General features: G+C 35.2%; 1 protein-coding gene across 4 annotated transcripts in view; it reads right to left on the reverse strand.

Moving 5' to 3' along the window:
- UBE3A (ubiquitin protein ligase E3A) overlaps positions 1-13905 on the reverse strand; it is a 99002-nt gene that overhangs the window by 37654 nt on the left and 47443 nt on the right. The window lies entirely within an intron of this gene.

The following is a 13905-nucleotide window of genomic DNA, read 5'->3' on the forward strand; positions in this document are numbered from 1 at the left end:
GAGATCTCTACTTACATAAAATTTCTAACTAAGGGAATATTTGATAAATATTTCCCTGGTTAAAATAAGATAAATAAGATATGTGAGAAAGTATCAATGTTTATCAAAATCACTGTTTTAACAGGATATGCTGTCCTTTAGTTTTAAAAAAGGGGAGAAAACTTGTTTGATGGTATGCAGGCTTAAACTGTTTGAACAGCTGAACTGCAAGGTTTATGGCTAAGAGTTTTTGTATTTCATCACTTTAAAAACTGACATTAAGAAATCAGAATCTATCTAAAGTACTGATCCAGCTTTCCTTTATAGAGTCACCATTTTATTCCAGCAGCTTATAAATACCTCATTTATAGGTAACACAGAACTTCTTCCTGAAACAGAAAAGCCTGTTCCCTATTAACTATCATATAGATTTTAAAGTAAATCTGTAAATGAAATACCCAAAGCTTGTGTTACACTGTAAGAAAGTGACTCAAAGCATAATCCTGAACCCAAAACATGTTAAACTTCATTATTAATTCCATGTCATAAGAACATGGAATAAATTCCCTTCGAGCCAAATCTTACATTCCTCTTAGTTTGTGAACTTATGTAGACTAATGTTGCATTATATCTGTTCCTACAGAGCTACCAAGGATATTTAGAAAGGGATTATTTCATCAAGCAAGAAGCAAGACTACATACATTATCTGTCTCTGTATTTATAGTTTATTCAAATCTAACATCTATGTTCCTATTATCTGATGACATGAGATTACCATAATTTAAACAGAGTAGCCTATTTTAAATTATCTGAAGATATCGTATACATAGCTATTCCTTTTGGTCAAATTCACATGCATGGGAGTAAGAACTACAAATAATCAAAAGCATAAAAAAATACCTAATTTAATTCTCAAAATGTTCCTACAATTATCTTACCAACACGTAGGACTAAATGTCAAATGGCATTAGAGTTTACATTTTGTTAATTATGAGATACATCTTGCTAATCATGAGAAACTGAAAAATTAACAAGGCAAGGAAGTAGTAGGTAAGGACACACTAATAGGTCCAATTTTATCTCAAAAATAGGACTCTGTCTCTAAACTATCAAGGTAAATGACACAGAGTAATAATTCAAACACATTCAATTCATTCTGGTGCTTCTATTTTTCAAGTGTTCCATGCAAATTTACCACTCACTGCATGCAAATAGAGAAAAAAGAAAAACTCACAAAACACACTTAAAAATAACATGAACATGACTTCAGATATTTTATTATATGTAGCTATAAACAATTCCATTTTTGAAAATTATTCCAGATATATAACTATTTGAAATATTAAAAGTGACAACATGTAAAGGAAGAGAAATATAGAATCTATAAGATTTATACCATATACTGCTATTCTTCAATGAAGAATGGGGTATTAATGCCATCTTCTCCCAAACTGCAGAAATTTTCTCTAATGAGAATGTAAACAGGTATATATTTCCTTTCTAAAGTTAAATTATGAACATGTATCAGAAGTCTTAAAAACATAATCAGAGAATGAACTACACAAATCAGAGATCCCATTTGTGGGAAATAATTGGATGATTTTGCAAAATGGTGTTAAAAGAGTTATTTTAACTGAATGATATGACTGAATAGGTGTTTTAAATCCTCCTATCTTTATGCTTCTAATTTATTTTTTCTGTAATAAATACACTACTAGTATACTAAGAATTAATAAATACAAATGGGGAAAATGTTTGTAGTTTTAAAACTTCACATACATGATTTCAATGGCTTCAAGGTTTACTAAATTGATCACGATTATCAAAAGTCAGAATAGCAAAGTTTTTCTTAATAAGACTGTCAGATTTTTTCCTTTAAAAATAACAGAAAACCATAGTCACATACATAATACTTCTCTATATAATGCCTAAAGAAATGTGAACAGTAAAAATACTACAAGACTGAGAAATGAGAAGACCTGTACTAAGTGACAACTCCTGCCTCTGAAGACGTAGCTGTATGATCCTGAACAAGTAATTCCCATCTTTAAGACTCCCTTCAGTTCTGAATTCTGGGTTATTCTATGCTGCAGGGAAGTGAGCAAGGAACCAGCATTTGTTAAATACTGATAACACACTAGACCCACTGGTATGAACTTTGACATAGGTCATCTCATTTGAATCCCATGATTCTGAGGATTATTTTCAGTACATAGCTAAAAGAGGAGACAGAATAAAGTCAGATCATGTACCCAACATTACACAAAGGAAGTGCAGAACCAGGACAACAGGAGTCCACAGGTCTTCTGCCTCCAGAGTCTAAGTCATTTCTATCATTTTATCTTATAGAAAGTGATTCATTTCAAAATAATTCTCATAGTAGTATGAAAAAATTTTATGGGAAAAAATCCCATAAATAATGTGTGATTGAAAAAAGCAAAAAAACCTTCTGAAAAATGATTAATTTGAATTTCATATTGATGTACGGTATCTGACGTAACACAAGTACATTAAATTTCTCCAGGAATAGATATGACTATATTTTGTTAAGTTGTAATTTATTGAGGACCTATGTGCTAGATACTTTACAGATGTTCCTGCTTTAGGAGGCTTTAAACCCTAGCAGTTAAGAGCTCTCATTCTAAGGTCAGAAGGCCCAGTTTTACATGCTGGTTCTGCCTGCCACTTATTACCTATGTGACCTAGAATGGGTTACTTCTATGTGTCAGGTTCCTCATCTTTAAGATGATGGTTTATATGAGAATTATCATAGCTTTAGAAGAACTGAAAGAGTTTATATATATTAAGTGCTTAGAATACTGACTGTCACATAGTAAACACCATGAAAGCATTAGTCACTAATAAGTCACACGTCCAATAAGAGATTTTAATTCAGGCTTGTCTCAAAAATTTGGGTTTGCAATTCCACTGAAGGAAGACTTACTACCAGAAAGGGAAAGTAGTCCCCTCTATTTGATCTGCTTCTCTGGTCTCAACTTAAAAACAGCAACTACATTGATGAGACACAACCGAAAGGAGGCCATGTTGGAACCTCCATGCTATCCGTGGACTCAATCACAATAAGCATATTTCCTCTTTTGTCACTCCAATGACACTAATTTACCTCTGTATAATTCGGTATCCCCATAAAACTTAGAACACATAAAAGGCTTCTAAGTTGGTAAATAACCTGCAAACGGTTAATCTCTATATAGTAGAAGATGCCAAATCATACTATGGGCCAAGTCTAACCCACCCCCTGTTTTTTATAGCCTGCAAGCTATGTATGGTTTTATAATTATAAATGGTAGAAAACGTCAGAAAAATAATATTCTGTGACATGCAAAAATGTTTATATAGTCTTATTAGAACATAGCCAACTTCATCCTCTTAAACTGTCTACTGTTTTTTGCACTACTAAAGAAGAGTTGGATAGTTTTAACAGAGACTGTATAGCCTGCAAAGCCTAAAATAAATACTACTTGGCTCTTTACAGGAAAAAATGTACCAATTCTTAATTTAAAGTCTGTGCTGTCTGCCCTCCAGTGATACTTCCAACTTATCACATGGGCTCCTCACTCTTTCTTTCCCCTCAGCAAAACAGTGCAGTAAAATGTACACCTTCCTCCAGTATAATAAAAGAACAGGGAAGGAGCGAGGGAAAAAGAATGGGGAAGAAATGAGGAGGAAGGAAGAAATGAAGTGACAGAAAAAAGGCAACAAATGAAGAGAAGGCCTTTCCCTAAGTCCCTTTATTGACACTTACCTGCCATTCATAAAACTACCAGAAGGGGAGCCACGGCTTGCTTCTTTAATTTCCTTACATCTCACTGACTTTTCTTGCTATTCAAAAACCAAACTAAGTACTTTATAATATGTTGATGCTTTTCTTACTGAGTCACTAGTGAAGGCCAAGTGAGAACTTCTAGTGACAGAGCTCTCAAAAATAAAGTAGACACCTGGAAACACACATTTAAAACAGACAATACTTTTCCATTTCCATTTACTTGTTTTATTTCTGACTGGATTAGTGATACATTCCATAACATTTTATGGAATAACTTCTATGTGGAGGGCCACAGTTACTCTAAAAAACCTGACAGAAATCTTTTCAGAAAGGATTTCACCTTAGGGGAAACTGTACAGCAATTAACTCTGAAATGCATGGGGAATAAAAAAGAGACGGACAGATGGATAGATGGATGCACGTTATCAAACAATATAAGTATTCCTGGTAGGCTCTAGAAGGTAGGCATATGGTGTCAGTTGTAAAATTCTTTCAACTTTGCTGCACGTTTTGAAGATTTCTAAATAAAACATTATGGAAAGCATTGTTACCATATTGCAACGTTTTACAGAGCTTGCCAACTGCAGAGGAAATAGTTTTAGAAAACTAATGTCAGTGTTATCAATGGCACTAATGCCATGTTACTGACTTTAAATCCTAATTTTTAGAGCAGTCCAGAAATTAACAGAAACAAAGCCAAATAAAAACTCCTATATTAATGATAAAAATAAGAGCTACAATCTAACCATAACTATGCACAGCAACTTAATTTACCTGTAAAGGAGACAAATATGAGGGAAGTATGTTTAATGTTCCTATACCAATGGCACACCATTGGGGTTAGAATCACTGAAACGGCTGCCAACAAAATAGGAGATGAAAGTTGACAAAGATCTCAAATTGAACTGAAAAAGCAGTTGGAAAATAAGCAATGAATACAAGAACGAAAAAATGAAGCCATAAAGATAGCAACTGTCAGAATGGCCAACATAAAAAGACAAGGAACAACAAAGGCTGGTGAGGATGCAGAGAAAGGGGAAACTCCTACACTGCTGGTGGGAATGTAAATTACTTCAACCATTGTGGAAAGCAGTATGGAGGTTCCTCAGAAAACTAAAAGTAGAAATACCATTTGACCCAGGAATTCCACTCCTAGGAATTTACCCAAAGAAAGTAGGATCTCCTAAATTCAAAAAGACATATGCACCCCTATGTTTATTGCAGCACTATTTACAATAACCAAGAAATGGAAGCAACCTGTCCATCAGTAGATGAATGGATAAAGAAGATGTGGTACATATACACAATGGAATATTATTCAGCCATAAGAAGAAAACAAATCCTACCATTTGCAACAACATGGATGGAGCTAGAGGGTGTTATGCTCAGTGAAATAAGCCAGGTGGGGAAAGACAAGTACCAAATGATTTCACTCATCTGTGGAGCACAAGAACAAAGAAAAAACTGAAGGAACAAAACAGCAGCAGATTCACAGAACCCAAGAATGGACCAACATTTACCAAAGGGAAAGGCACTGTGGAGAGTGGGTGGGAAGGGAGGGATAAGGGGATTGAGAGGTATTATGATTGGCACACACATGGTGTCAGGGGAGGCAGAGGGAAGACAGTGTAGCACAGAGAAGACAAGTAGTGACTCTGTGGCATCTTACTATGCTGACGGACAGTGACTGCCATGGGGTGTGGGTGGGGACTTGATAATATGGTGAATGTAGTAACCACAATGTGTTTCATGTGAAACCTTTGTAAGAGTGTGTATCAATGGTACCTTAATAAAAAATAAATAAATAAAAATAGCAACTGTCAGAAAGTAAAAATGTGTCCATGAACAATGAGCAAACAAGACTGGAATCAAAAACAACATTAGAACACCAAAAATATAGTAACATGAGATACAACACAAAAATTAATGGTGAATAAAGCAAAGAAAAATACAAGGACATAAAAAGGCAAAGATCAGAAAGAATATGTGAATGTTAAGAAGAGTGACTTTAATTGAAGATGAAGTCAAATGAAGAAGTAAAGAATACAGAGGCCAAAGAATATTAGAAATATGTTTACTGTAATAACCAAACAGTATCACATTTTGCAATCAAGTTATAATAAAACAAAAACCTAAATATATCTGTGTGCATCCTTCCAATTAAGAGCCTAAGGGCAAAGAAAATACATGTTGGCATTAGTGCAGTTCTCTGAGATAACCATGAAATATGGTCTTTGATTTTTTTAAAATTCAAAGACAATCAAGACAACAAATTTATTCCGTGACTAATTATATACTTGAGTGTCTACCATGGATGGAGCAGTATGTTGTAAATTGTGTGATAAAGATCTCACTGGCCAATTATTTTGTATTCTAGATATTTGGATTGCTCTTAACAAATAACATTCTTAAGGGGGTTAGGAGTTAAGAAAACCTTAACATAGTTACTGGAAAAATTACGTAGCTTTTTTATGTACTGTTGAGAAACACCTACAGTTTTTCAGTATTCGGATACTAATCTTTAAAATTAATACTAAAGATTTTTAGACCAAAGTTAGCTTACACAGGTGATAAATGAATCTTTTCACATGTTGCTTCTACCAACTTAACTGCAGAAATAATTAAATTTATTTGAACAAAAAGATAAGCTAACCAGTAATGACATCAGCAAGATGGAGGAAAAAGCCCCAAAACTATTTCCCTACAGTAACACTGACATACGGTCCAAGAACCCTTTATGAGACCTCTAGATATCACTTAAAAAGTTGTAGTACTCCAGGTGATCTCTAAGTAAAGAAAACAGCCAGAAATGAGTAAGAAAAGAAATTTCACTTCAACCGCTTCAAACCCCTCCCCAAGGTGGTACAAGTTCATTCACAATGATCATGAAAAGCCCATCTTGTACCTTCACCATTGGAAATGGAAGAGTAGAATTATGTCCAACATTCCAATTCTGGGGGGCCGGGGGAACCGCCAAAGGGATTACTTTTGTCTTGTCTGACTTAGCTCACTGATGCAAACAACACATATTGGATACCTGGAGAATACACTGGACACCTACAGAAAACAAAAGACAGTTCCTGGCTTGTGGCATCAACAGAGAACCTGAAGTACTATATACAGACATAAAAGAGGATAAAAGGTTATAAGTTCTTGAAAGAGAAACCAAGAAACCTCTTCAAATGGGAAACTCAAGCATAAATTCAGGTAAGATGCACTCCTGGTAAAAGGTCTTAGAGGAACAAAGACTCTCTAGCCAGGCTGAATGGTAAAGATCTTCCTTCCCCCCATGAAGCCAGTCCACAGAGACGGAGGTATGGCTGCTTTCTCAAGTGCAGACTCCACAATAAAAAGTAACAAGTCACATAAAAACAAAAAGAAAAACAAAGTCAAGTAATCATAGCCCAATCAAAGGAACAAAATAAAGTTCTAGAAATTGACTTCAACAGAGGTCTTTAATTACTTAAAAAAAATTCGTCACGATTGCCTTAAGGAAACTCAACTCACTACAAGAGAACACAAGGAGACAACTAGATGAAATCATGATACATGGAGAAAATATGAATATCAACAGAAAGAAAACAGAGAAAAGAACCAAACAAATTCCAGATGTGAAGACTATAATAACTGAATTGAAAAATTCATGAGGGGCTCAACAGCAGACTTGAAGAAGGAAGAATCTCAAGAGTCAAAGGCAAGCCACTTTATATGATCCAGTCAGAGGAAAAAAGAAAAAATAAAGAAAAATGAAGAAACTCTAAGGGACTTACATGATACTATAAGGCAAACTAACATATGCATTAGGAGAATCCCAGGAGAAAAGAAAGGGGCAGACAGTTTAATAAAATATTTTAATAAAATACTATTTTTTAAATTTACTTAAACATTTATTTTTTAATAAAATTAATTTAATAAAAATAATTGGCCAGCAATTCCCAAATCTGAGGAAAGGAATGGACATCTAATTTTAAGAGGTTCAAAGGACTCCAACTAGAATGAACCCAAAGAGGCTCATACTAAGATACATTATAATCAAACTGTCAAAGTCAGAAACAAAGACAGTATCTTGAAAGCAGCAAAAGAAAAACTGGTCATGTACAAGGGAGCATAAGACTGTTAGAAAAAAAAAAGTAACTGCTGACCCAAAATAATGTAGCTGTTAAAATGGACTTTCAAAAAGAAGGAGAAATAAAGACCACTTAAGGCAAACAATTCATCACTAGACCTGCCTTATAAGAATTGCAAAAGGTAGTCTCAACTGGAAGCAAAAGGACAGCAGACAACACCACAAAAGCATACAAAATACAAAGCTCTCTGACAAAGTAAATACACAGACACATATAAAATCCTGTAATACTGTAATGGTGGAAGTAACTCACTTTAAGGTCAGATAGATTTAGGATATAAAACATTTTAAAAACTGTATGTTATGGATATAAAATATGAAAAGAAGTAATTTACATCATGAATAACATAAAGCGGGGAGAGATGTAAAGGAGTAGTTTCTTTTTCTTTTTTAATTTATTTTAATTTATTTTAATTTTGGTATCATTAATACACAATTACATGAGCAACATTGTCACTAGACTCCTGTATTATCAAGTCCCCACCACATACCCCATTACAGTCACTGTCCATCAGCATAGTAAGAAGGGAGTATAGTTTCTATGTGCAACTGAAACTGATATCAATTTTACAATAGATAATCACAACCATAAGACATCTAATGTAATCCCCATGGCAACCACAAAGAAAATGCCTATAGAATATGCACAAAAGTGAAAAAAAAATCAAAGCATGTCACTACAAAAAAAAAATCAATGAAGCAAAAAGGAAGACATCACAGAAGAAAACGGGAAAAATAACTACAGGACATACAAAAAAAACAATAAACAATACAGCAACAGTAAATCCTTCCCTATTACTAATTACTTTAAATGTAAATGGATTGAACTGCTCGATCAAAAGTTACAGATTGGCTGAATGGGTTATTTAAAGACCCAACTATATGCTGTCTACAGGAGACTCACTGACTCACTTTAGATACAAGGACATACACATGATGAAAGTTAAAAGGACGGAAAAGATATCTTAAATGATAATCAAAGGGGAGCAGGGGGGGCTATATATATATGTGTCAGAAAACCTAGACTTCCAAGTCACAAAAAACAAGGTACAAAAATAAAAGGGTCAATTCACCAGAAAAATATTATAAATACATCTGCACCTAACAGCAGAGCACCCAAATTCATTACACAAACACTGACAGAAATGGAGAGAAATAGATGGTAACACAGTAATTACAGGACATTTCCATACCTTGCTTTCAGTAATGGATATATCAATCAGGAAACAAAGGACTTGAACAACATTACAGATCAAATGGACCTAACAGGCACATACATGACACTCGACACAACAGCACAATACACATTTTCTCAATTTCACAAGGGACATTTTCCAGGAAATCATGTTATTACATAAAACAAGTCTTAAGATATTTAAGTAGGCTGAAATCCTACCAAGTACCTTTTCCAAATACAAAGGAATTATCTTTCCAGAGCAAAGGGAAAACTTGGATATCCACAAATATGTGGAAATCAAAACTACATAGTCTTGAACAGCCAATGGGTCAAAAAAGAAATCAAGACAAATTAGAAATTATCTTGAGACAAATGAGAATAAAACACACCTATCAAAATGTATGGGATGCAGCAAAAGGAGTCTAAGAAGGAAGTTTATAGTTGTAAATACCTGTATTAAAAAACAAGAACAACCTCAAATCAACTTTAGACCTCAAAGAACTAGAAAAACAACCCAGTTAGCAGAAGGAAGGAAGAAATAATATTACAGCAGAAATAAGTGAAACAGAAAACAGAAAACTAGAAAAATAAACAGTACTAAGACTTGGTTTTCAGATATTATCCAGAAAAAAATCAACAAATCATTAGCTAGACCAAACAAGAAAAAAAGAGAGAAGACTCAACAAAGATCAGAAATGAGAAAAGCCACACTATATAACTGACACCACAAAACTATAAGGATCAAACAGACTCCTATCAATGATGATACACCAATAAATTGTACAAACTACAAGAAAGGGGTATTATTTCCAGAACCACATAACCTAATATGACTGAATCATGAGGAAATAATAAGTCTGAAGCAACCTATAAATAGTAAGGTGATTGAATCAGTAATCAAAAAAACCTCCCAACAAGAGAAGCCCAGCTCCAAATGCCTTCAGTAGAGAAACCTACCAAAGATTTAAAGAATTTACACCAATCCCTTTCAAACTCTTCCAAAAAATTGAAAGGGGAACACTTCCAAACTCATCCCATGAGGCCAGAATAGCCTGGATACCAAAATGAAACAAAAATACAAGAAATACAGACCAATATCCCTAACAGTGATGTAAAAATCCTCAATAAAATAGTAGCAAATAGAATTGAACAACACATTTAAAAGATATATATCATCACTAAGCGGGATTTATTCCTGGAATCTAAGGATGATTCACCATATGAAAATCAAAGCAATACAACAGATTAACAAAATGAAGGGCAAAAATAACTTGGTCCTCTCAACTGATGCAGAAAACATGACAAATAATGAACACCCTCTTATAATCAAAACACTCAACAAACAGTCATAGAAGAAAATTACCACAACATAATAAAGGCCATATATGAAAAGCCCAGAGCTAAGATTATACCAATGGTGTAAAAATGAAAGCCTTTCCTGTAACATCAGGAACAGGGCAAGGATGCTTACTCTCTCCATTTCTTTTTAACACACTTCCCAATATCCTGGGCAGAGCAATAAGGCAAAAATAAATAAATAAACAAACACATTCAAATAGGAAAGGAAGAAATAAAATTATCAGTTTGCTGATGATGTGAGCTTGTGTAGAAAAGTCTCAAGAGCCACCAATAGCAACAAAAACTGTTCCAACTAATAACCAAGGCCCTGGTCCGAGATGGAGGAAGAACAGCCTGAACTCACCTCCTATCATGCACAAGCCAAATCCCCCTCCATGCAGAGCAATTCCTATTACAGAGCCAAAAGCTGATTACAACACCTACTGAACAAGAACGGAAAGGGCACACAGACAACAGCAGGTGAGATGCAGGAATGGTCAAGACAGAAACCACCCCATGCCAGGAAACACAGGAGGGAGGGATATCACTGAGGGCCCTGTGCACAGGTTCACCCATGCTGGGGCACAGGGACAAAATGTGGCTCAAAAAGCCACTAGGCTACAAGTGAAGGAAATGCGTTTATCAACACTGAATGTCAATGGTGGGGAACTGCTAAAACTCTCTTTGAAATAGGAAGAACTGGCAAAAGCCATTATTTATGTTGCCTCTCTACCTTGATAGCACAGAGGGGAACCTGCTAGCCTGCCACCTCAGTGAGGCCTGGCAGACCCTAGCCCACACCAGATCTAGACCTCCCCCAAAGTGGTACCTTACACTTGTGCTGCTAGACACCCAACCACAAACCACACCAGCCTGAACAGACCCATGGGCCAGAAGCCCAACCAAGGCAACACCAGATCAACACACCAGAACACAGCTGGCCTGCACCTGCTTGGGCTCCAGCCACCCTGCCAGCACATACCCTGCCCCACATACAATAGAGCTCCTGCTGTTCCATTAGGACACCCCCTTAGCAGAGCAAAACAGGCCCACCCCCACAACACAGGCCCATGTGGACTCCAGCTGTCTTACCAGGATTTCCCTGGGCTGTGCTTGCTTCAGCTCCAGTAGACCTGAACAGGACAGTCCTTGCTGAGAGCACCCAGGACCATCTGGTCCATGCCCACATCAGCTCCAGCAGTGCCCAAGGACACCCCTGGTCTGCTCCGGTTCCAGCTAGCGACCCAAAGCCATAAGGGACACACAGTCTACATAAGGAACATTCCTATACAAGACCACACTGTCAAGATTAGCAGAAGTAGCTGTTCCACCTAACTGATAGAAACAAACACAGAAAGATACAAAATGAGGAGATAGAGAAATATGTTTCAAACTAAAAAAACAGAAAAAACTTCAGAAAAATAACTAAATGAAACAAGAGTTAAACAAGATACCTGGATAAAGAGTTTAAAGTAATGGCTATAAAGATATTCACCAGACTTGAGGAAAGAGTGGATGAACTCAGTGAGAACTTCAAGAAAGGGATAGTAAATTAAAAAACAAGCCATCAGAGTTGAAGAATATAATAAATGAAATGAAAACTATACTAGAGAGAATCAAAAGCAGATTAAATAATGCAAGAGAAAGGACCAGCCATCTGGGAGACACAGTAATGGAAAGTATTCAAGCTGAACAGCAAAAAGACAATAATGATTTTTAATTGATAGGTACAGGGACTTTGGGGCAATATCAAGCTTACTAACATTTGTATTATAGGTGAGAGAAGAAATTAAAGGGCAGGAAAGTTATTTGAAGAAATAATAGTTCAAAATTTCCCTTAACTGGGGAAGGATATAGACATCCGCATACAGGAAATACAGAAAGCCCCAAACAAGATGAACCCAAGAAGGTCCACACCAAGATACATGACAATTAAAATGACAAAGAATAAAAATAAAGACTTTTAAAAGCAGCTAGAGAAATCCAATGTGTTACATATAAGGGAATAATACTATCAACTGATTTTTAGCAGAAACTTTACAGGCCATAAGGGAGTGGCAGAATACATTCAAAGTGCTAAAAGAGAAAAAAACCCTACAACCAAGAACACTCTACCTGGCAAGGTTATCATTTAGAATTGAAGAAGAGAGAGTTTCCCCAACAAACAAAAGTTAAAGAAGTTCATCACCACTAAACCAGCCTTACAAGAAAGAAATGTTAAAGGAACTTCTTTAAGATAAAAAGAAAAGGACTTAACTAGAAGAAAATTATGAAAGGTAAAAACTTCATTCATTAAGGCAAACATACAGTAAAGGTAGTAGATCAATCATGTAAAAGCTATAATGAAGGTTAAAAGACAAAAGTAGTAAAAATTAAAAAGATGTATAAAGTATGATGTCATATATATAAAATGTGGAGAGGGACTAAAACTGTAAACTTAAGCAACCATAAATTTAATATAAATGCTATATCCTTAAGATGCTATATATGAACCTCACAGTAACCAAAACCCAAAACTATTAATAGATATGCAAAAAATAAAGATAAAGTAATCCAAATAGAACACTAAAGAAAGTCATCAATCACACAGAATGACAGCAAGTGAAGAAGAAAGGAACAGAGAACTACAAAAACAACCAGAAAACAACAAAATGGCAATAAGTACATAGGTCTATCAACATTACTCTAAATATAAATGTTCTAAATGCTCCAATCAAGACATACAGCAGCTGAATTTAAAAACAAAAACCCCCAAGACCCATGTAATACGCTTGCTGCCTGTAAAAAACTCAATTCAGACCTAAAGACACATACTTCAGAGTACACCTAAAAGGATGGAAAAAGATATCCCATGAAAATGGAAGTAAAAAATAGGTTTGGGAAGCAATCCTTTTATCAGACAAAATATACCTTTAGAACGAATATGAACAAGAGACAAAGGCACATTACATAATGATAAAGGGACCAATCCAACAAGGGGATATAAAATTGTAAATATCTATAAAGCCAACAGAGGAGCACTAAAACCATAAAGCAAATGTTAACAAATATAAAGGGAGAAACTGACAGTAAGAGACTTTAACATACTTATATCAATGGGTAGGTCTGGTCCATGCCCTACCCATTGATATATATGGATAGGATATATATATATATCCTATATATATATAGGATACAGTAACTCTGTATCCTATAAGAGTTACTTATAAGGAAACTCTTATAAGGAAACAGTAACTCTGAACACCACATCAGGCCAGATGGACTTAACAGACATCTGCAGAACATTCCATCTGAACAGTGGAATACACATCCCTTTCAAGTTCACATGGAACATTTTCCAGAGTAGCTCACACAGACCAGAAAACAAGTCTTAATAAATTTAAGAAGACTGAAATCATACCAAACATCTTTTCTGAACACAACGTGAAACTCGAAATCAATTACAAGAAAAAAAAGCTGGAAAAAAACACAAATATGTGGAGGTTAAAGAACATGCC

The sequence above is a fragment of the Manis javanica genome, chromosome 18, assembly GCF_040802235.1.
Source record: "Manis javanica isolate MJ-LG chromosome 18, MJ_LKY, whole genome shotgun sequence".
Classification (NCBI taxonomy): Eukaryota; Metazoa; Chordata; class Mammalia; order Pholidota; family Manidae; genus Manis; species Manis javanica.